Consider the following 25,626-nt stretch of genomic DNA (forward strand, 5'->3'; position numbering starts at 1 on the left):
ATTTGGCCTAAAGGCCCAAATTTCACAATCTGGCCTAAGGCCCAAAAAATCACAATTTGGCCTAAGGCCTAAAAATCACAATTTGGCCTAAGGCCCAAAAATTCACGATTCGGCCTAAGGCCCAAATAATATACAAGCAAAAGTGAAAGGGAACTCACCTGGGTGAAGATGCCGGTCATGGAGGCGTGAGTATCTGCGTCTGCCATAAGATCGACCTCGTCGAGAGAAATTCCTAGAGACCCGAGGAAATCCTCGTCGCTGCTATAGCTTGGAAGAGCCATAGAAGAAGATGGTCTTGTAGCTTTGAGACTTGAGAGGGTTTGAGAGAGCTCTCCAAAGTAGAGAATGAGTAATGAATGAAATGGTGAAATTCAAGCTATTTATAAGCAAATAGCTAAAAAGCGGGTCTTCTGGACCCGTCCGATTTTCGCCTCCAAAATTTGCGTTTCAGACAACCACTGACTCCCATAAATCATTTTTATGGTTGTCGGTGGGGGGCAACTGTGAATACCCAAATTTTGAGGCTCAAAGAGCCAGTTTTCTTGGACTGCAAACAGTCCGGCCAGACCGGAGGCAATTCGGAAAGTTCACCGGAAGTATGCCAATATGGTACTTGAAACGTCCGGAATGTCGCAAGGATCGCGAAACTGGTCCCGAAATTTTTTTTGGAGGTCCGGAGCTCCCGAAAAAGCCTCCGGAACAAAAATTAGCATAGCCACAGGCCCGGCGGCCAAGGCCGCCTGCCTACGGCGGCCCGGCCGCCGGCCACCGGCGGCCCAGCCGCCGAAACAGTCCGTTTTTCGCCTATAAATAGTGGCCCCGGGCCTTCTGTTTTCGACACTCAGTCTGTGTTGACGGACGCTCCTTCTCCCCTACGCTCTTTGCGATTCTTTACTGCTTTCTTGCATTTTAATTTAGTTTTATTTGCTTTCTTATTTTGTTATTTGATCACTAAAATTAAATTAATTAATATTCCCTTAACGAGGAGCTTAACCTGGAGTTAAGAAGTGGTCGTCGATTAAATCAGGTACATAAACTAAACTCTGCCTATTTAATTTTAGCATTTCATACATTCTTCTCTTCTACTCCTAGTAATTCTATAACTGCATAAATGCATTCATGACATCTTTAAGCAAATAAACTGCCTCGAATAAATAAGTTTAGGCTAAATGCCCGGTTAATAAATAATCGTGGTATTAAAGCCTAAATCCGACAATATTGGCTTAAAATACCTAGTTAATTAATAGCTATGGTATAATCGCCTTTATTTCGAACAAATCTGGCTTAAGTCCAATTAATCAATAATTGTGGCTAAAAAGCTTTAATTAAACACGTTTTCTTGGAAATAAATCGCCTACATTATAAATCAATTAATCACTTTTGGCAAATAAATTGCCTATAAGAAAGATTAATCCCTTTTTTAGCGATAAATCGCTTAAATCACAATGTTTTGGCTTAAAGCCTTCAATTAATCACTTTTGGCGAATAAATTACCTTAGATCAACCAATTTTGGCGACAATCGCCCAATCATCAATTTTTTGGCAATAAATTGCCTAAATCAATGTTTTGGCTTTAAAGCCTTCAAATAAATCAAATTTTGGCGACAATCGCCTAATTCACATCAATTTTTGGCAACATTTGCCTAAATCAATCTTTTTGGCATCAAATGCCTAAAACAATCAATCTTTGGCAAAATGCCCAAAGTGCACAAAGCATACACACACTCATGCATAAAGCATCCCCATTCAAAGCCCTTCAAAGAAGGCCTATCGAACTACGTTGACTTTGATCTTCCATTCAAACGGAAGTACGTAGGCACGTTCGGGATTTAACCCCGAGTGGCAAGTCAAAATCACATAAGCATTTTTTAATTGGTCCAAATTACATTAATCACCTTGCAAAGCATTCATTGTTTTGATTAGTTCATCAGCATGACATAGTCTCGGGATCCACCTCGGGTTCGAAGACCATGCCTTAAACATTGGGATAATTAATCTAGTAACTAGGTTAATTAAAATCGGAGTCACTTAGGGTTTTCTTAGTTTACCCTAAAATAATTAAACAAGGTGGCGACTCATACATTCACGTGCATTTCTGCCCTTAGTCATATGCATTCATATGCTATGATGTTCGGGGAGGGGTTCACAGGTTACTATGGATTTTGTGACTGGATTGCCTTTAACTCCTAAAAAGAAAGATGTTGTATGGGTAATAGTTGACAGATTAACTAAGTCAGCACACTTTCTTCTTGTTAGGACCGACTTCACCATGGAGCAATATGCAGAGCTGTATATAGATGAGATAGTGAGATTACATGGGGTTCCTTCTTCCATCATTTCAGATGGAGATCCGAGATTTACTTCTAGATTTTAGCAGAAGCTACATGAGGCCCTGGGTACTAAGCTGAATTTCAGCACAGCTTTTCATCCTCAGACAGATGGTCAGTTAGAGCGGGTTATTCAGATTTTGGAGGATATGTTAAGAGCTTGTGCTATTGAGTTTGAGGGCAGTTGGGAGAAGTACATTCGACTTGTAGAATTTGCCAACAATAACAGTTATCAGTCGAGTATTCAGATGGCCCCTTTTGAAGCACTATATGGTAGGAGATGTAGGACTTCACTGTGTTGGTCAGAATTGAGTGAGGGCAAGATGGTAGGTCCAGATTTGATTCGGGATACAAAAGAAAAGGTCAGAATTATCAAAGATAGATTGAAAGCAGCTTCAGATCGTCAGAAATCTTATGCGGATTTGAAGAGGAAAGATATAGAGTATGCGGTGGGAGATAAGGTTTTCCTTAAGGTATCTCCATGGAAAAAGATATTGAGATTTGGAAGAAAGGGGAAGCTTAGTCCTAGGTTCATTGGTCCATATGAGATCATTGAGCATGTGGGTCCATTAGCCTATAGACTAGCTTTACCACCAGACCCGATAGGATACATAATGTTTTCCACGTATCTATGTTGAGGAGGTATCGGTCCGACCCATCACATGTAATATCAGTGGAATCTGTGACTATAGAGCCAGATTTAACTTATGAGGAAGAACCAGTGAGGATACTTGCTAGGGAAATCAAGGAACTAAGGAATAAGAGAATTCCGTTGGTAAAGGTTTTTTGGAGAAACCATAAGACCGAGGAAGCTACATGGGAAAGTGAAGATATTATGAGACAACAACATCCTCGTGAATTTCGAGGACGAAATTCTTTAAGGGGGGGGGGAGAGCTGTAACGCCCCATTTTTTCCTTTGTTTCAATAGTAGTTTACCGGTCTGTGAATAGTACCACCGGTCCGAAAGTCGGTATTATTTTTGGTCTGAAAAAATTACTATTTATGTTTTATATTTTATTTAACATTTTTGGAGCATGTATGCATGGTTTTTATGGGTAGAAAGTAAGTAAGGAATATTTTTGGAGAATTTAGATAATTAGTGAATAGTGAATTATGGTATTATATTAAGTAAGGAAATTTGAGTAATTATTTGTATGGAGGAAATGTGAGGAATTATTTTTATGGAATAAATTAGAGAGTTTTGTGGAGATAAATAATATTTTGAAGGAATTTCATTGGAGAATATTTGGAGAAAAGACCAAAGCACCCTCCAATTTGGAGAAAAGACCAAAATACCCCTTAGTTGCTTTATTAAAAGCAACTATCAATTATTGAGCAACACTTTGTCCTTCTTCTCCTTTTCCTACACGTCTACTTCTTCTTCTTCTTCTTCTTTAATTCCTACTTAGTAAACACCCATCCAACTTGATTTAAGTCATAAATCTTAGAGAGTGAAGCTAGAGAAGTAATCTTTGGTGACTAATTTAAAGGAATTTGGTGATTTTCCTACTTGGGTCAAGTAAGTGATTTTATGATAAGTGAATTATTTTTGGGTTTAGAGTTATCTTTTAGCATATACATGCTTAATCATGCTCCAATTACTTCTTTTATTTGTTTTCTTTGTTTGATTTTGAGTTTCTTACATGTAGAGGGTGGAGAGCCTTCTAACAAAGATAAGGGCAAGACCAAAGCTTGAGAAGCTTTGATTAAAGCTTGTTAAAGCTTGTTTTGAAGGTTAGTGTTCATAAACACACTTACCTTACTCAAATTTTGATTTTGTACCTTTATGCTATTATGTGTGTATTTTGAGATTTTGTATGAAATGATTGATTTGTTGAATTTTGGTTGCCATTACATGCTCTTGGATGATGTTTGATGAGTATTTATGTTGTGGTAGACATTTCTACCTTGTATCTTTGTTGTTCATGTTCCTTTCATGGGTAAAGTAAACTGAATTTGAGAAAAACGTGATTTTGAGTGAGATTTAGGACCATTTTTCGGTCCTTTCTAATTTCCATCTATGTCTGAGTCCTTCATAAAAGTTGTAGGTCTACCTCTTAGCTTTCCAACCCATCCTCTTTTGTCCAATTTGGAGATATATAACTCAACTTATGGCTGAAACACCCAAACTGACTCTGTTTGTGTCGGGCCACATGCATCACTGAATTGAGTGCTCATTTTGACCACTATTATGACAATATTAGGTTCTGAGTTCTTCATAAAAGTTGTTTCCCTGTGTCTTGAGAATTCTCTCGTTCTAGATTGGTTCAATTTGAGTGCTTGGTTTAGTAGGAATTCAATAAACAATGGACTTGGTTATGCTGAATCAGGTTTGGTCTGTTAGTTTGTGTTCCTAGCTTTGTTTTGTTATCTTCCATATTGATCTGGGCTGTGATCCCTTCATAACATTTGTAGAATTTTGTCTTAGCTTTCTAATGACTCTGATTTCATTCAATTTGGAGACCCATAACTCAAGTTATGTTTTAAAAAACACAGCAAAGGTCAATGTTACTTTTATGCTGGAAATTTTCTATGTTAAGTCATTTTGTTTAAGTATGAGAATTTCTATGAATTACTTAAGTTTAAATTAAGTTTTTATTATGAGAAGCCTAAATAACATGAATTTTATGAGAAATGTTTTTGGGCTCTAACATACTTGGTGTGGATTTGATGCATGATTTGATTTTATTATGTATGATGAGCATGCTCGGCATTTGATGCCATTATGATAAGAAGCTATGATCATATGCTAGGCACGTGGGTGTCTTTGTTAGGGCGGACGCGCTCTATATGTTATGAAAAGGTTGGCGACCTAAGGCCATTATGAATAAGCTATGAAAACTTATCTGCTTCTTTTTCTCCTAAGTGTATGTGAGCCCTTATACAATATTTTTAAGGAAGTGAAATAAATGAGATCACATTATGTTAATAACTCTTAGTTTACCACAACGTATTTATGATATCAAATGAATTTTTAAAGCATGATGTATTGGTGTACATATGTAATAAATGTTCAAATTTAATGATTTTATGTATATAAATGATTTTTAAGTATGTTGTCATCACAACATTGGTTTGTTGTGTTTATGAGCACCACTGAGTTTTATACTCAGCGCGTTGATTTTATCACGCGCAGGTTGGAGGTTGTGCTTGCTGCTTAGAGACCTGAAGAGTAGCATCAGAGCTGAAGAGATATTTTGGTAGTTACTTAGTATTTTTTTTGTAACTAAGAATTATGGCATGTATAAGTATTACATTTTTGGAGACTGTATTATTTCATTTATAACTTAAGCATGTTATTGTAAATTATTTTTGGTGTATATATATTGGGAGATAAACTTGGACTTATTTAATGGTTAGAACATTAGAAGTTGATATGTTTAAATGAATGTATTGAATTGATGAATATTAAAATGGTATTGAGGATATGAAATGATAGAAGTGCTATTGTGTTGTTATTGGAGTTTGATGGGGTTTGGAGTTTGGAATTGGGAGTGCTTTGTATTCATATGTTTGGCAACTTCTATTTTTAGGGGAAACTCTTGCAGTTTTTCTGTAGGACTCTCCCAAATCATTTTCAAAACAAAATATTATTACTTGCTAAACTTATGAATACTAAGTCACTTCTACTTCATAATATGATTGTATGATTTATATGTAGGTTAGGACGGTGCCTCCGACACCGAATGTGGCATCTACCGTCGGGTCTTTCGGGATCGGGCAGCGGGTGTTACAAGTCACAATAGATAATGCCGGAAAAGTACAAAGTAAATTATTGCTATGTTATTCATATTTTAGGTCCAGTCATTGAAAATGAGATCTTATTTTCATATTGGTTATTAGCACATTAGATTTGCATTTCCTCATCCTTTTATCTATCAGCCAAAATTGATCCGTCCCAGGAAATCACTTCAAGAGTTTAGCGCCGACAGCCTAGTCAAAGTCTGGTCAGAGTGTCCCCAATCCCCAAGCGTGCTCCGGCTAGTTCTGTGGTCAGTTCAAGTTCGTCTGATTCGGTTTCTGATTCAGATCCGGTTGTAGTTGAGATGGCTGACAACAGTGTGAATGAGACTGGTTTTCCTCTGGCCCAGTTAAGGGCTATATCTGATATAATAGCCACGGCTTTGGCTCAAGAGAGGGCACAGAATCAGGTTCCTCCTTCTTCAAGTAATGAACCTTCTTCCCCTGTAGTTGTGGAAAGGGAGGCTCCAGAACCCGCTTTGGGTAACCAAGCATCAGCTGATAATGTTGGTCCGATTGAGAACGATCTAATTAAGCAATTAGCAGAATTGAAGGATAAGGTGGAGAAGATGTCTATTTCGAAAGAAAAGGATCCAGTCACCAATTTTCATGCTGCCGAGTATGTCTTGAAGCCCACAAGTTCTACTTCTTCCAAGACCTTTAAACATACCTTATTTGAAGGAGATAATGACCTGAGGTCCCATTTGTCTGAGTTCATTCGCGTTGCCCAGATGAACCGGTATGATGAAGAGGATGTGTTACGGGCATTTCCTCAAACGTTGCACAAGAACTATAGGAGATGGTATGACGGTTTAGATATGGAGATACAGAGAGATTGGGTCAAGCTTCAGACTGCTTTTCTCAAGCATTTTAGAACAGATGATAGTGATGAGTTTGGTCTTCGTGATCTGGAGAGCTTAAGGCAAGGAAAGGATGAAAGCTTCTCCGATTACTACAAGAGATGGAGGACGAAGTTGTTTATGGTCCAGATAAAGCCAAAGGATCAAGAGCTGATCAGGATTTTTAGTCGAAGCCTATTACCTTACTTTAAGGAGAGGATGTTGGCTCAACCTCTCACTGACTTTTCTCTGGTACAAAGCTGGATTGAATATTGAAGAGTTATACAAAGAAGAGAAAAAGAAAAGCTGGGGGTTTGGTAACTACCGGTCTTCCTACAGTGATCATAATAGAAATGCTGGTAATGTTGCTACAAACTAGTCGGGGAGTAGCAATACAGTTGGAGCTGTTAATGAGAGAACGATAAGGGAATTCACTGATTTAGGTAGACCTTTAAGCACGGTTATGAGGTCGTGCATCAAGAATGGTGTGCTATCAAAATTACCAATTGATCCATCTAGGCCTATTCAAGGTAGATTTCTTGACCGGGATTGTGAGTATCATCAATGCAAAGGCCATTCTACCGATGATTGCTTTAGGCTTAGACATGATAAACAAAATCTGATAGATAGTGGGAAGATCACCAAGCCTTCTGAGCATAATAAGCCGAGCACACAGAATAATCCTTTGCCGCAGTACCAGCATAACTATCCACCTCACAAGTTTCAAACAGGTGGATCAGTTAATGTGATTGGAAGTGGCTTGCCTGAAGAGTTGTTATTGGCAGAGGCAGAGTGGGAAGAGAGGATGTGTGCCATGTTGAACATTTGGGATGACTGTAGCAGTGAGGAGGAAGTGGAAAGGAAGCTAGTGAAGGTCGAGGTGGAAAAGAGCATCACAGTTAAGATTAGGGACATACCAGATAATGAAGATGAACAGGTTCAGCTAGCAATCCAAAACAGTTTGACTGATCAAGCAGACCAGTGGTATTATAGTAGCGATGAGGATGTGAATGAAGTTGGCGTCCAGAGTTTGACCCGGAGAGGTCGAGTATACAATCCAGACAACAATTCCCTGGTCAAAGGAAAAGGAGTTGTCATCGATGGGAGAGGAAAGAAGACATCAGAGAAGGATGCAGGGCAACCCAAGGAGAAGAAAAAGGAAGTTGAAGCAGGTAAAGCACAAAAGAAGGCTACTGAAATAGGTGAAAGTAGCCAGAACAGAGTACCGAGCGGGGTGACAACAAATTCAGTGCTGAGTCAATTATAGAGGACTAAAGCTGACATCTCATTATGGGATTTATTGATAGCTTCGAAGGAACACAGAGAAGCTCTGTTAGAGGCTATGACGTTTGTCAGAGTTCCTGCAAGAATTCAGAGTGTGGATATTATTAATGTGCTGCAGCGCAGGATAGGTGAGATGACTTTCTTTGATTCTGATCTCCCTCCCGAAGGTAGGAATCACTTTAAACCTCTGTACATCCAGGTTGGTGTTAATGGAAGAGAGACTCGTAATGTGATGATCGATAATGGGTCGGCATTGTGTGTTGCCCGCTGAAAATGTTATCCAAATATAAGATTGAAGAATCGGAGCTCGAGCCATCTACCATGGTTGTAAAAGCTTATGATAACACCATGTGCAGCGCTAAGGGAACATTCAGAGCAAAGATTTCGGCAGGGATAGTAGAGAGCTGGGTGGAAATAATAGTCTTGGACATCATGGCCAATTATGCTTTGCTGTTGGGAAGGCCATGGCTTCATCCTTTGGGTGCGATTCCATCCACATTGCACAGAAAGGTCAAGATACCTTGGGGCACGGATGTTGTAACTATTAATGCTCAAGAAGCACTAAATGTGGCTGTTGTGGAAGGTATAAAGGCAGCTGTGCCCTTATCTGGTTTTCAGGTGGCTATAATTGATGATGTTATAATCACCGAAGAAAGAAGTGCAGTTAATAGGATGAGCCCTTTCTCCTGAAAGATGATGAAGAAAATGCAGTGGAAGTACGGTAAGGGGCTAGGCCGAGATTTACAAGGAAGGTTTGAACCAGTGCCATCTTCACATGGTCAGAAAAATTGATGCAGTTTGGGGTACTCAGAAAATAGGAAGAAAGAGAAGTATGAAGTCCAGTCTCCGATAAAAGAGCCGGGATTGAACAGGATTTTCTTTACCCTAGAGGCTTCTGGAGAATTTTAGAGCAGAGGAAAGACATATCCAGGTTTGGAGATTTTTATGATAGATTTTGAGGAACAACTCATTAAGTCCCTAGAGCCTTCCTTTGAGCAATTGGTAGATGGAACACAATTTATGATTAGCATGGTCCAAACAGCAAGTGATTCAGATTGGTCCCAGAAGATGTCAGAGTTTGAAGACTTTCTCGGGATTGGGGACGAAGCTTCAAAGGTGATTCAAGAATAGAAGTCCAAGGCGAGGATCCTCTAATCATTGCTAGCAGCGGAAGATGCAGAGGAAGCCGAGAGGAAGATGATGGAGATGTCAAATCACAAAGAGATGAAAGAAAAAGCTGCCCCAGAGACTGAGGGTGCTCCTAGTGCTGATGAAGTGGTGCAAGCCATTAAAGATAGTTGTGATATGTTCATGGCATTGATTATACCACACGCATATTTGACATAAATGCATTGCATCATTTCGCATTTAACCTAAGCACCATCGAAGATCCTAAAATAATCGAAATCGGATTAGACTTTAAGCTTGAACTCAGAAAGGATCTCCAAGAATGTCTCAAGAGGAATTCAGAAGTCTTTGCTTGGAGTTATGCTGATATGCTGGGGATCGACAGGTCAATTGTAAAGCATTTCATCCCTACCGATCCGAATATTAAGTCAGTAAAGCAGAAAAGAAGACGGGTCAGACTAGAGTGCCAAAACAAGATCAAGGCTGAGGTTCAGAAGCAGCTAGATGCAGGTTTCTTGGAGGTAGTGCATTACCCTGAGTGGATAGCAAACATAGTCCCTGTGCTTAAGAAGGATGGGAGACTAAGAGTTTGTGTACAGGGATTTAAACAAAGCCTCACCTAAAGATAACTTCCCACTCCCACATATAGATGTTCTGATCGACAATGTTGTAGGAATGGGATGTTATTCCATTACGGACGGATTCTCTGGGTACAACCAAATCCTGATGGCTTTAGTTGACAAGCACAAAACTGCCTTCACTACCGATTTCTGGACCTTCTGTTATAGGGTGATGCCGTTCGGGTTGAAGAATGCCGGGGCAACATATCAGAGAATGGCTACAACCTTGTTTCATGATATGATTCATAAAGGATTGGAGGTATATGTGGATGATATGGTGATCATGAAAAAAACACAAGAAGAACATACAGAGATGTTGGAAAAGTTCTTCACGCGGGTTAAACAATACAATTTAAGACTCAATCCCAAAAAGTGCATATTTGGAGTAATGAAGGGGAAGTTGTTAGGTTTTGTTGTGGGACCTAACGGGATTGAGATTGACCTAGATAAAATAAAAGCCATTTAAGATATGGAACCGCCGAGAACAGAACATCAGGTGAGAAGCTTCTTAGGGAAGATCCAGTATATCAGCAGGTTCATTTCCGGATTATCTATTACCTGTGCTCCAATCTTCAAGTTGCTTAGGAAGAACCAACCGGTCAGATGGAACGGGGATTGTCAGAAGGCCTTTAATCATATAAAGGAGTACTTAATGAATCCACCGGTGTTAAGTTCTCCTAGACTGGGAGAACCTTTGATTTTGTATTTGTCTGTAAAGGACGCAGGAGTTGGAGCTATGTTGGCACAGCCAGATGCTGTTGGAGTAGAAAAGGCCATCTATTATATCAGTAAGAAATTACTGCCTATTGAGGAGAAGTATAATTTGATAGAAAAGACATGTATGGCAGTGGTGTGGTCGATCAAGAAGTTGAGGCCTTATTTTGATTCTTTCAGGGTCACCTTTGTTTCTAAAATTGATCCTATGAAGTATCTCCAGAAGACACCTACTCTAGAAGGACGGTTGTCCAAATGGTTAGTCTAGATGTCCAGTGTAGATGCGGAGTTTGTCATAAAGAAGACGATAAAAGGTCGGGCTATTGTAGAATTCCTGGTTGAGAATCCCATCGCAGATGATGAACCATGGGAATTAGAATTCTAGACGAACATTTGTTTTGTGTTGAAAAAGGGGTCTAGAAACTATACTTTGACGGATCAGCTAATAGGAATGGAGCTGGAGCTGGTATTGTGATAGAAGCGCCCAATGGCGAGGTGACGACAATGTGCAAAAGGTTATTGTTCCCAATCACCAACAATATGGCAGAATACGAAGCATGTATTATGGGAATTGAGTCTCTTCTTGCGATAGGTGCTAAGGAGGTTGAGGTGATGGGAGACTCATTGTTGGTTATTGAGCATGCCAATAAGAGATAGAAAGTTGAGGAAGATAGGCTGAAGCCCTATGTTGAGTACTTGTTAAAGAAAGCAGCACTCTTTGACAAGATCACTTTTATTCACATAGGTAGAACTCATAACAGAATCCCAGATGCTTTGGCAAACCTAGCCTCAGCATGGCTAGATTTGAGTAAGGTCCCAAAGAAGACATTTATCATTACCGTAGCAAATATGCCATGCTATGAAGAACATTTTGTGAATCAGGTTGATTCAAAGGAAGAACCTTGGTTTACGGATATTTTGCGGTACATGAAAGATGGAACCTTTTCTGATGATGCAACAAAAGAAGACCGATCAGTTATAAGAAAGATGGCTCTGAGGTATGTCCTAGCCGATGGTGAACTGTAAAAGAGGGCTTGGGATGGAATGTTGCTAAGATGTGTAGACAAGAAGGAAGGAGAAGAGATAATGAAGAAGATCCATGAGGGAGTCTGTGGTACTCATTTGAGTGGCATGAGTTTGGCCAGAAAGATTATGAGGCAAGGTTACTTTTGGGTGCAGATGGAAGGTGACTGTGTCAGCTATGTTCGTCATTGCAAAGCTTGCTAGTACTACGATAACAGAAATCATTTGCCTGCTGTTGAACTCTATCCAACAACTCCTTCATGGCCTTTTTCAGCCTGGGGTATAGATATTATTGGCAAGATCACACTGGCAGCATCAAATGGTCATCAGTATATCTTAGTCGCTGTGGACCGCTTTTCCAGATGGATTGAAGCTCAGTCCTACAAAACTTTGACTGCCAAACAAGTGGCTAGATTCATTGAGCAGAACATTTTCTGTCGCTATGGTGTTCCTCATCATATAGTCACAGACAATGGTTCTCACTTCCAATCAGATGTCAGTCAGTTATTATACAGATATAAGGTTGAGCATCACCATTCTTCTCCTTATCGACCTCAAGCTAATGGTGCAGTGGAAGCTGCCAATAAGGAGATTAAGAGAATTTTGTCCAAAATGTGCAAGAAGTATAGAAGCTGGGCTGAGAAACTTCCTTTCGCACTCTGGGGGCATCGAACTTCCTCCAAATTAGTGAATGGAGCTTCTCCTTTCAAGGTTGTATATGGGATGGAGGTAGTGTTACCAGTAGAACTCGAAAAGAAATCTCTCAGGGTTTTTGTGAAAGCTAGTCTGACCGAAGAAGAGTGGGTCAAGAAAAGATATGAAGATCTGGCACTTTTAGATGGCAGAAGACTGAATGCTAGATTCCAGGATCAGATGAGAAAGAGAAGGATCGCTCGTTTCTACAATAAGCGGGTACATCCAAGGGCTTTGAAAAATGGAGATTTAGTGTTGGTCAGACTGTTGGACCACGAGTCCCAGAGTCATCCTGGAGGGAAATTCAGACCCAACTGGCATGGACCATTCAGAATCCAGAAGCTATTGGCCAAGGGTGCCGCTGAGTTGGTCACTACGGAAGGGAAGCCTTTTAATCAGATCGTTAATCAAGATAAGATGAAAAGGTTTTATATCTGAAATGATGATTTCGATTATAAAAAAAAAAGGGAGGCTAGGTTGAAAACCCGAAAGGGCGACCTAGGTAAGAAATGAACTCGTTAGGTTGAAAACCCGTAAAGGGCGGCCTAGACAAAAGTTAGAGTCTATAAAAAAATAATAATAAAAAAAAGGGGAAAAAGAAAAATTGTTTTGAGATTACTTGCATGGTGCTTAGTTTAAATGCAAAATCTATGCTATACATTTGTGACATACTTGCGACCGGTTGCTCAATGCCATCAACCTGACTAGAAGGAGAATAGGCGAATGAGTAGTTAGAATGAACGACTATTGTATTAAAGTAGTTTCTCTTTATTTCTGTATGATGTTGAAAGAAGTAAGATCAACAAAGAGCTTGTTTTTCAGATTTTTCTTCCCTTTTGTTTCTGGGGTATGATTGTCGATTACAAGACCTTCCTCTCTGCTTATTTGGTCAGAATTTGCTCATTAGTCTTAACGATGTTTTGGTTGTTGATCCTGCTTGAGTGTTGCATTCTTTTAGACGGCGATCAGGAGGTCAAATGCTATTTTCTCAGTGGTTTCCTTGGAAGGATCGATACAGAAAAACCATGAATAAGATCCCTATCACTTAAATAGGTTCACGCATACATGAGGGAGTTACATATTCTATCTCTTTCTTTCTGAATGTTGCAGGTGATAAGATGGTCACCCTATCTTTTTCAAGAAATGTAAGTGTCTGTCCTCAGTTAAATAACCCACTTTAATGTGCTTTCATTTTTTATCCAAGGGCAGGAGACCCAGGTGCTAATACAGCAAATAATTTCGAAAGAAAAGATTTGTCGTTATCTTTTAGTGTCTTTAAGTGCAGCAAACAGGAATCAATAAAGAGGGAAATTCTGAATTATACATTGAAAAGGAAAAGAAAGAAGAAAGAAAGAGGGGATACAACGATTGGGAGCCCATGGGCCTCCGAAATACAGGAAATTGAATAAAAGAAAAGCAGCAACAGCAATTGTCACAGTGATTGCATCATCAAACCCCGACCTCTCCAAGACCCAGTTTCATCACTGGGAACAAAGCCCAAGTCAGCTTATTTAGGCAATTTGGAGTCGGTGTGTGGCTCGTATACTTCAATAATTTCATCTACGCGCCACATAGGGGACAAAATCATCAAAATCATCAAATACCCTCAGGTAAGTTTTCTTTCAATACCGCATCAGGAAAAAGTATACCTAAAAATTTAGGACTATAAAATTTAACAAAATTTTTGCTAAAATTTCAAAAATTTTTGCAATGGATAAAAAATAATAAATTTTTCAAGGTTTGCTTAAAAGATAATATTTTTGGTCCCGGGACGGAATTCCAAACTGGGGGCAAAAATAAAATCTTTTGCCCTAATGCAAAATTTCAAATTTCAAAGTTTATGATTATTAATGCATGGGAGCTTGTGATGCTCCAACATTTAACAAAGGCAAGATCTGTTTGTACACAGAAATTGCTCTTTTCTTTTATATTTTCAGGCCAACCGGTGATGGTTTCTCGAAGCCATTTTGGACCCACCAAGCGGGACCTTGGACGTGACCAGATGACCGCTGATGCTCAAAACGCTAATGTAGTCCGACTGGAGCATTCAAGTCGACAAGGCGAGATCTGTTTGTATACAGAAATCGCTCTTCTCAAAAGAACCTTGGACGTGACCAGATGACCGCTGACGCTCAGAACGCTGATGTGGTCCAACTGGAGCCTTCAAGGTGACACAACAAAATCCTTCGAGCCAATTAGACCGAGCTTCGGAGGTGACTTCAAAGCCAATCAAACCGTGCTTTGAAGATGATCACAGATTCGACTGGAGCCAACAAAGCCGATTAGACTGAGCTTTGTTCGTGACCAGATGATCAAGATGATCCCAATAGAACCTTGGACTCGACCAGATGACCGCTGACGCTCAGAATGCTGATGTAGTCCGACTGGAGCCTTCAAGGTGACACAACAAAATCCTTCTAGCTAATTAGACCGAGCTTTGGAGGTAACTTCAAAGCCAGTCATACCGAGATTTGGAGATGATCGCAGATCCTACTGGAGCCAACAATGCCAATTAGACTGAGCTTTGTTTGTGACCAAATGATCAAGATGATCTCAATGGAACCTTGGACGTGACCAGATGATCGCTGACGCTCAGAACACTGATGTAGTCCGACTGGAGCCTTTAAGGCGACACAACAAAATCCTTCAACCCAATCAGACCGAGCTTCGGAGGTGACTTCAAAGCTAATCAGATCGAGCTTTGGAGATGATCAAGACAACCACTTCATTCAAGCAAAGATTGAAGGCGCGTCAGTGAACCATTTTAACATTAATTGTTTATGCAATTAATGATAAAGTGGGGGGGGGGGCAAAATGTTGACGCGTGTCTTTATGCCCCCGCCTGATCCGATGAGGATACGAGGATATAGAATGAAAGGTTAATTCCATCTAGAAGTCTTTTAATTCAAGGATTTAAACTAAATCGATTTTGAGAGTTTGGTTGCGTCAGAGTTGCGTCACGCAACTATCAGTTGCGTGACGGCACCTTCAGCTGCGTCACGCAGCTCCGATTTGTATGACGTCACCAATATGACGACATGCCACACGTGGCTGTGGTCTGAAAATAAAGCTGCGTCACGCAGCTATCGGGTCCATCACGCAGCTGTGAGATGCGTGACGCAGCTAGCCTATGTTGCCCTACTTCTATAAATTTATCTTTTTCTCTCATTCGAAAAAAAAGGAGAAAAAGAAAGGTTTTTTGGAGGGCGTCTAAAAAACACATTTTCGGCTAGGTTTTTCTCCAGAGACTCTTTTGAGTTCCTTTGAAGAAAAACATAAAAGGAACGAAAAAATCATAAAAGAGAAAGTCAAGAGAGAAAAGGAACGAGTGTTTAAATCCTTATTGACAAAGCTTCTGGAGCGCCTTAACCATCATTCGTTAAGGCATTTAAGCCATTCACAATCCTCAATCTGAGGATTAGGTAATTTCTTCACACTTTTTGTGTTCTTTTATTTATTTATTATTTATTTCATTATTGTTTTAGTAGTTTAATCTTAGTTAAATTGTATTTTGTTCATCCGTGGTCATTTTCGATTCTCTTAAAAGCATATTTAAATAAAAAAAATGATCTAAACAAATAATATAAAATAGAGCTCGGACCAGAGCAGCTGCGTCACGTAGCCAGTAGATCCGTAACGGATCTGGCAGATACATGACGGAGCTGTTCATGTCCAAAATATCGTTTCTTTACCTAGATCAGTTGCGTCACGCAACTACTAGATCCGTAACAGATCTGGCAGATGCGTGATGGAACTGTTCATGTCAAAAATTTGTATTTTCATGCCTAGTATTCTGTTTTCTAGATTATGAACAGTTCAAGTCACGGAACTAATAGCTGCGTGATGCAACTGTTCTCAGAAACAATTTTTAACAGTTCCATCACGCTGTTATTGGATCCGTCACGCAACTGTTCTTCCAAAGAACAGCTGCGTGACTTGGCTGTTCTATGATTTCAGAAATAATTTTTGTTTTTTTTAAAAATAATAAATTGTGTACAAAATAAAATTTAATTTTTTTAATAAATTCGAAAATGACCAATTATGAACATATTGCAATTTAATTAAGTTTAGAATATTAAAATGTGATTATGCATGATTTTGGTTTGTGGGTTTAAATTTTGAATCAGGTAGAATGTATTTTTAAGTTCAGTTTGTTCCCGCCTTTACCATAAGGCAAGAGCGCGTCTTTTATTTACTTGATTTAACTGCCTTGGTTTGAATGATTTGAATGATTATGGATGTGATGATTGGATTTGATTGGGACGATTAATGAATTTTTCATATAAGAGCTCGATTCGATTCATTTGGGTTGGGTTTAAATAAATAAATAATTTGGCTTTTCTAATTAAAATAAATTAGAAATCGTAGGTTAAAAGAGGCCGATTTTTCCAGGCGTCGGCTTCCAACGGGCCAGCGTACCCAATTCCCTTACCCAGAATCGCATTGATGCGCTTGACCAGTCTTTTAAATGATTTGGCCTTAAATAAAATTGGGTTTAAAATGGAGTCACTTTTTATAAAATTAGAAACGGTCCCATTGCCGAAATAATGGGTGGCAACTCAAAAATGTTTTATAAGACCGATTTATCGACATCGTATCCAATAAAATATTTTGTCACCACTATTCATAATAAGATCACTTTCCAAATAAAACAAGAAGTGACATTTTCAGGTCGCACGGGGGCGGTACGAAAACAATCTGGCACCTTATAAATTGTCAAGCCCAGTCCGTCCGACACATTACATGCTTTAAAGCCCGGTCCATCCGGCAAAACTACAAAACCGGTTTTCAACTAAGCCCAGTCCGCCTGGCACACCCTTTAAGCCCACTCCCCAAGTGGCACCTTCAAAAATCCTACCATCCTCATCGATGATAGAACTTGGTGCGCCTTGATCCTCATACAAATGAGGTACGAAAGGCATACCTATGGATTTCAGCCTAGGTAGCGGGCCTCCGACCAAACTGACTGGTCGGGACTGAGGAGAATGTGTCGCATAACCTAGAATCCTCGATGAACAAGGCTAGAGTCAGGCTTCCCTCAGAATTACACACTTTTCAATTATTTTTGCTTTTAATGCTTTGACTATAAATTGCCATGCATTATTGATATGTCCTTGCATCGATAAACTGACATTCATGCAAAACACTGATTTTGATTTCTTAATTATGACCTAAATCATTGATTCATTCAAAAGAAGCTGAAAACCCAATCCCCGAACCTAATGATTCGAGGCTAGTGTTTTTATCCTAAAAGGCAAACTAAAAATGGAGTTTATCATGGGGTTTTTTACTTAATCTTTTCCCCGAAAACAAAAACAAATTAAGGTGGCGACTCTAACATACCACACACCTGTCAAAGCTCTCCAAAGAGCCAACCCGATATCACTTAAGTGCTAAACTAAGCAACAATCGATTTAATCAAACAAAAAGGAACCGTAAGGAGTTCCTCCAATTTCTATGGTGAACCAACCAATGGGCCTGTCTGGTTAGACTCCGTCCTTCAGATCTTTCCTATTGCGCTCGGAAGGGGCTCAAAGCTGGTGTCTCTGCTGGGAATCGAACATTTTTTTAAAAAAATATAATAAGAGGACTACCAAGTGGGCTTCGAATCTCCAGTTTGGGTCTAATTTCTAAAACGCCTTTGCATACATTCAGATGCATCATTTCAGATCTTTTCCCGTCATTAGAATTAAGCAAACTGAGTTGCTATTATCACTTAGGGGCAATCTTCCTTAGAGTTGCCCTGGGTCAAGAAAGCTGTTCACCCAATCCTGCATACCTCCATTCCTTACGATAGGGTAAAGGGTTTGGCATACCAATCGTTCCATTTGATATGACATTGTCAAATGACAAGGTATATTCTAACTCTAGCAGATGGGACCCTTAAACCAATCCACCAAAAGCATGTAATAACCCTAGAACCGATCCCTAGGATTATATGCACCTAAAACTCATGAAACCATTTTGGCATAATATCCACGCATTCAAGCATTTCGTGTTGTGGACTAAGGAGCAACCTAAACACCAACCAGTGGTCAACCTAAACACCATCCAGTGGTCAACCTAAACATCATCCAGCGGTCAACCTAAGCATCAATCTAGTGGTCAAACCTAAACACCAACCCTTATTTGAGGAGATATACCTGACTAAAAACTTCCTCACTATCCCAAAAGCCCCAAACACCGACTTGAGCACCTCCAAAATACCAAAAGCCTCAAACACTAACCTAAGCACCCATGATCCTTAAACTCTAGGCAATGCCTGAGTCATACCCTCAAATCTTGGCGCATACATTGCTTCCGTCTATCCAAAAGCCTCAAATACTGACCTAAGCACGCTTATTTACCAAAAGCCTTAAACCAGACCTAAGCGCCCATAATTCCTAAACTGGGGGCAATGCCAATCAATCCTTTAAATCTTGACTCGCGCATTGCTCTCCATTTCTCCCTATAGCCTCAAACACCGACTTGAGCACCTTAAACCTTCCTAAAACCTCAAATACTGACTTGAGCACCTCAAAGATACCAAAAGCCTCAAGGACTGACCTGAGCACCTACGATCCCAAGCCTTAAATCAGACCTAAGCACCCATAATTTCCAAACTGTGGGCAATGCCCGAATCATGCCCTCAAACTTTGATTCATGCATTGTTTCCCCCTTACTTAAGCCTCAAATACCAACCTGAGCACCTCAATACCCCAAGGCCTCAAACACTGACCTTAGAAGTACAAAGTATCTCCAAGCCTCAAACACTGACCTAAGCACCTCCATTCCCTAAAAGCCTCAAACATTGACTTGAGCACCTCAAACGATCCCAAACCGGGGGCAATGCTTGAATCATGTACTCAAATCTTAATTCGTGCATTGGTTCCTCACTCCTCTAGGCTACCATCCAAGTTCAAGATGCCTACCATGGACAAATTTAAGGCACCATATGCCTCAAGACTGACCTGAAGATGTATATGAATGCCCTTGCTCCTTTTGGTGTAAATAATGAGCTTCTTGCTCAATAGTTCCAGCAATCTCTCACTGGAGCTGCTCTCCACTGGTTTGTCATCCTAGACAATGCCAAGAAGAGAACTTAAGACGAGATTTATAATGCATTCAACTAGCAGTACCACTACAATGTGGAGGTTCACATTATAAGGAGGGACCTGGAGACTACCAAATAGGAAGCCCGAGAGTCTTTCTGCTTCCCTCCTACCAGAACTACTTGCGGACACAGTTCCTCCTGGGCTTTCGAGCCCTCATTGCTACCGCCATAAAAATCGAGGACTTGATTCAATCAGTCCAGATCAAAAAGGATCAAGCTTCTTCCTCCTAATATTAGAAGCACCAAGTTAACTATCATGCAGTTCCTCCCGTTTCCTAGAAAGGTGGTGAGGTGGACAACTTGACCAACCAAAGACAACTTCCTCCTCCTCCTCCTCCCCTAAGACTAGTTGCTCGAACAGACAAACACAACTTCATGGTCCTAAGAGTCCCTCTTTCCTTCATTTTCCAAAAGGAAGTGGATGATAAGCTGATTCAGCCACTAGAATAAGACCACTGGAATAAAGAAATGGGAATTGATTGCCTCCATACATACGCATAGCCTCGTAACTGGACCTTAGACATGGGCCATGTGATTATTAGGCTGTGACCATGTGTTTCGCATGTTTTATTATGTGCCCATTTTGGACCATCTACCCATCAACTTTTACATTATAATTTACAAATTTTGTTTAAATAAAAACCCTAAAAAAAACATATTTTTTGAAAATAGTAAAATGGGTGGTGATAGCTGAAAGTGAAATGTGAAAGCGTGTTTCTTTTTTCAATGGTCTGCTTCTGTGAACCCTCCCCCGAAGGCAAAATTATGCTAGAACGAGGTATGCTCACGTGTGTGTTTTATGAAGTCGCCACCTAGTTTATTTTTATAAGGGAAAACTAAGAAAGAACCCTAAATGACTCCAATTTTAATTAACCCAAGTCTAGATTAATTACCCCAAAGTTTAAGGCACAATCTACAAACCCGAGGTGGATCCCGAGACTATGTCATGCTGATTAACTAACCTAAGTGTAAATGCCTTGCAAGGTAAATTGATGCAATTGGACCAGTAAAGTGTTTTGGTGATTTCGACTTGCCGCTCGGGGTTGAATCCCGAACGTGCCTACGTACTCTCATTTGAATGAGAGATCAAAGCCGACGTAGTTCGATAAAAAGCCTATTCAAAGGCATCTTGAAGGGGTATGCTTCATGCATGAGTGTGTGCATGCTTCGTGCATTTTTACGCATTTGTGCCAAAGATTGATTGATTTGTTGTTTTAGGCATTTGTTGCCAAAAGGTGTTTGATTGGGCAATTTATTGCCAAAAATTGATGTTTGGGCTATTTGTCGCCAAAATGGTTGATTAAGGTATTTGCCAAAAGTTGATATTTGATTAGGCAATTTGTTGCCAAAGATTGGTTAGGCGATTTGTCGCCAGAGTGATTGATTAAGGGCATTCGTGCTAAAAGATGATATGTAATTTAGGCAATTTATTGCCAAAGAAAAAGTGATATTTGGGCGATTTGTCGCCAAAAAAAGTTAATTGATTAGTTGAGGCAATTTATTACCAAAACGTCGATTCAAGCAATTTGTCGCTAAAAAGTGGTTATTTGAATTATAGGCAATTTGTTTCCAAAAGCGATTGATTAAACCGTAGGCAATTTGTTGCCAAAACGTGATTGATTAAACTGTAGGCAATTTGTTGCAAAAAACGTGATTGATTAAGGCTTTTAGCCACAATTATTGATTAATTGGACTTTTAGCCGAACTGTTCGAAATAAAGGCAATTACACCGTAGTTATTAATTAACTAGGCACTTTAGCCAATATGTTCGAAGTTAAGCATTAATACCACGATTATTGATTAACCGAGCATTTTAGCCTAAACTTATTTACTTAAGGCAGTTTGCTGCCAAAATGAAGATGGTGTGAATACAGTTATTTAATTATTTAATTAGAATTTAGAGTAGAAGAGAATATGCACAAAATGCTGAAATTAAATGGGCAGAGTTTCGTTATTACCTGAGTTAATCGACGGCCGCTTCTTAGCTTCAGTTTGAAAATTCCAGATTACGCTCCTCGTTTGGGGAATCTTAATTAAAATTAATTAAGTGACCAAACATCACAACAGCAGAGTAATAAAAGCCTAAACTAAATGCAGAAAAGCAGTAGAAGCACCGCAAGGAGCGTAGGAGAGAAGAGAGCGTCCGTCAGCACAGACCGAGTGAGTAAAACTGTCGATTCGGGGCTGTATTTATAGGGAAAAACCAGGCTAGAGGGCGGCTGCTGCCATCATGGACGGCTGTGAATACTCAAATTTTGAGGCTCAAAAAGCCTGTTTTCTCGGACTGCAAACAGTCCGGCCGGACCGGAGGCCATTTTAGAAATTTACCGGAAGTATGCCAATAAGGTACTTGAAACGTCCGGAAAATTGCGAGGATCGCAGAACTGGTCCCGGAATATCTTTTGGAGGTACGGAACTCCCGAAAAAGCCGTCGGAACGAAAAACTAGCGAGTGGACAGGAAAGGGGGGCAGCGGCCGCCCTCAACGGCGGCAGCTGCCGCCCTCCAGCCCGAATTTTCCCTATAAATACAGCCCAGATTCTTCATTTTTACTGACTCAGTCTGTGTTGACGGACGCTCTCTTCTCCCCTACGCTCCTTGCGGTTCTTTTACTATTTTTTCTGCATTTAGTGTAGGCTTTTATTCTGCTGTTGTGATACTTGGTCACTTAATTGAATTAATTCTAATTAATATTCCCCAAACGAGGAGCTTAATCTGGAATTTTCAAGCTGAAGCTAAGAAGCAGCCGTCGATTAACTCAGGTAATAAACGAAACTCTGCCTGTTTAATTTCAGCATAATTTGCATAATTTCTGTTCTACTCCAATTCTGAATTAAACTGCTGCATAAATGCATTCACGTCACCGATTTGGCAAATAAACTGCCTCAATTAAATATGATTAATCTTAAATGCCCGGTTAATAAATAATCGTGGTATCAAAGCATAAATCCGACAATATTAGCTAAAGTATCTAGTCAATTAATGACTATAGTATAATTGCCTTTATTTCGAACAGTTCGGCTTAAATCCAATTAATCATTAATTGTGGCTAAAAGCCTTAATCAATCATGTTTTTTTGGCAACAAATTGCCTATAGTTTAATCAATCACATTTTGGCAATAAATTGCCTAAATTACACATCAATTTTTGGCAAAATGCCTTGAATTAATCAATCTTTTGGCTAAAAGCCTTAAATCAATCATTTTGGCGACAATTGCCCAAACAACACTTTTTGGCAAACAAATTGCCTAAATCACATCAACTTTTGGCAACAAATTGCCTAAATCAATCTTTTTGGCTAAAAGCCTTAAATCAACACTTTTGGCAACAAATGCCTAAAACAACAAATCAATCAAACTTTGGCAAAATGCCTAAACAAAATGCACGAAGCATACACACACTCATGCATTAAGCATACCCATTCAAAGCCCTTTAAAAAAGGCCTATCGAACTACGTCGACTTTGATCTTCCATTCAAACGGAAGTACGTAGGCACGATTGGGATTTAACCCCGAGCGACAAGTCGAAATCACTTAAACATTTCATCAGTCCAATTACATCATTTACCCTGCAAAGCATTCATTCATTTGGTTAGTTCATCAACATGACATGGTCTCGGGATCCACCTCGGGTTTGTAGATTGTGCCTTAAACATTGGGATAATTAATCTAGTAATTAGGTTAATTAAAATTGGAGTCAACTTAGGGTTTTTTCCTAGTTTACCCTAAAAAAATTAAACAAGGTGGCGACTCACACATTCACGTGCATTTCTTCCCTTAGTCATATTCATTATATGCCTATTTTCGGGGGAGGGGTTCACTGTTTGGTGACTCTGCTGGGGACAATACAATCATTTTGCATAAAGTGGACTACGATTGTTGTGTAAACTAACCGGCCCTTCTTTAGGGTATTTTACTATGCTTTGTTTTGCAGGGTACCCCAACAAAGATTAAGTATTCTTTCTTTAAGAATGCTTAATAAGGAGAATTTGGACCTAATGGAAATTTACTTTAAATCATTTAAATTTGTTGATTTATTTGCACGATTGAGAATCCTTTTCTCCATTGCATAAAAAATGAATTTCAAATGAATTTCTTCTCTCCTGTTCAAACTTCTGAGTCTGGATAGCAAGTAGCGCTGATCGGCAGGTCTCCTTGATTATGTCGACGGACAGCCAAAGCGTCCTCCCTGTTACCGCAAACCATCCCTAATCCTTTTGGGGGTGGCCCATGAGTATGCGTACTGTTGGACCCACGCGAAACTCTTTGTTTCACATGTGGTTAGGTATATCCTTACTCAAGGTTCAAGGGTCCCTTAATAAGCCAATTCTCTATTTGTGTCATAGCCTATAGAACCTATCCTTTAGGACTGTATGCACCCAATGATGTGAAGCATCTCATTAAAACGGATTATGACGTGTTGTTGTGCGCACTCACGACATATCATAAACATTGAATAAACACAAAAAGAATACAAAATATTCTTTTGTTTTTTAGTCATTCACAATTGGACAAAGAGTCGATCTACCTCACATCAGCTACCCTGATACACGAACCACTATACCCTAATCCAGTTACCCTTATACTTACAGGTACCCGTTGATCAAGTGCCTATCCAAGTTCCGGTCACACCTACAGTGCTATCACCAACCTCACCAGCATCACCAACCTCACCAACTTCACCAATTTCAACTGCACCAATGGCATCACTTACTGACATCCAAAACCTCATTGAACAACTGGAAGCCAAAATGGAGGCTAGAATGAATAAGGCATTGGTTGCCCAGAGAACTGCCCTAATAGCTGAACTAGATGGTGGTAATGGAAATGGGGCTTCCGCTGGGGGAAGTGGACCTGCTACCTCCAATCAGGGTCCTGCTGTTGAACCGACAAACCCTACCCTTAACCTGGATGACATGCCCTCCAGAACTGCTTCTGAGCTGGAAGCTCAGAAAATGAGAGAAAAACTAGAATTGTTGGAAAGGTCTATTACTGCCCTTAAGACACACAAGGAAGTAGTGGACATGGACTCCTTGTCCTTGTTCCCCGAAGCAAGACTGCCAACAAAGTTCAAAATGCCCAACATGGACAAGTTTGATGGAACCACTTGTCCCAAAACGCACTTGAAAATGTATGTGGGTGCCCTTAACCCGTTCGGACTGAACAGCGAGCTCCTTGCTCAGTTGTTTCAACAATCACTCACTGGTGCTCCTTTGAGATGGTTTGTCAGCCTGGATCAATCTAAAATGAAGACCTGGGAAGACATCTGCAATGCGTTTAATACGCAATATCATTGTAACATGGAAGTGGATGTTACTCGGAGAGAACTAGAAACCACCAAACAAAAGAACAATGAACCCTTTTCCTCGTTCCTTACGAGGTGGAGGGCCAAGGCCGCCCAAATGATCAACCGGCCTTCTGAGCAAGAACAGGTGGACATAATTATAAAGAACTTGCTGCCTGTCTATCAGCAACAATTGCAAACTTAGTACCTGCCGACGTTCCAGTTGCTCATTGCCACTGCTACGAAGGTAGAGGACCTAATTCAAATGAGGCAACTGAAAGAAGACTCGGGAACCTCAAAATATAAGAAGCCTAGCCAAGCCAGCAAAGTCCACGAAGTGGCAAGCATCACCCCCACGAATCCTTTACGAGTGGGAAATATCAGAAATGGCAGTCAGTCGAGAAGGACATATACTGATCTCGGGATGCTAATCCTTTTTGTATTTCGAGAGGCTGTCAAGGCAAACTACATCAAGCCCTTGGAAGCAAGGCCGCCACCCAACCCATTACCAAGGAACTACAGAGCAGATGAATACTGTGAGTACCATCAGGGTAACGGGCACAAGACTAAAGCGTGCTGGACGCTTAAGAACCGTATCCAAGACCTGGTGGACAATGGTTCAATTATTCCCAGAAGTAAGCCAAACATTAGCACTAATCCCTTACCAAATCATGGGGTAAATGCTATTGTTGCTGACCCGGAATTGATCGATCCTTTCGAACTATTCCTGGAAATGAATGACATCTGTGTCCTGGACCTGAATGACTTATCTGAAGAGGTCGATGCAATAACCAGGAGCGGGAGACAGTATGAACCATTAGTCCAGGACAAGGTCCAAAATAAGCCCTACCAGAGGGCAGAGGAGCCAAAGGAAGACCCGG

General features: G+C 40.1%; 1 pseudogene; it reads left to right on the plus strand.

Moving 5' to 3' along the window:
• Positions 1 to 7,184, plus strand: part of LOC149499105 (uncharacterized) — a 34,270-nt pseudogene extending 27,086 nt beyond the window's left edge.
• The last annotated feature ends 18,442 nt before the right edge of the window (positions 7,185 to 25,626 follow it).

This window comes from Jatropha curcas, chromosome 1 (assembly GCF_041381405.1).
Source record: "Jatropha curcas cultivar XTBG-Jc1 chromosome 1, XTBG_Jcur_1.0, whole genome shotgun sequence".
Taxonomy (NCBI): Eukaryota; Viridiplantae; Streptophyta; class Magnoliopsida; order Malpighiales; family Euphorbiaceae; genus Jatropha; species Jatropha curcas.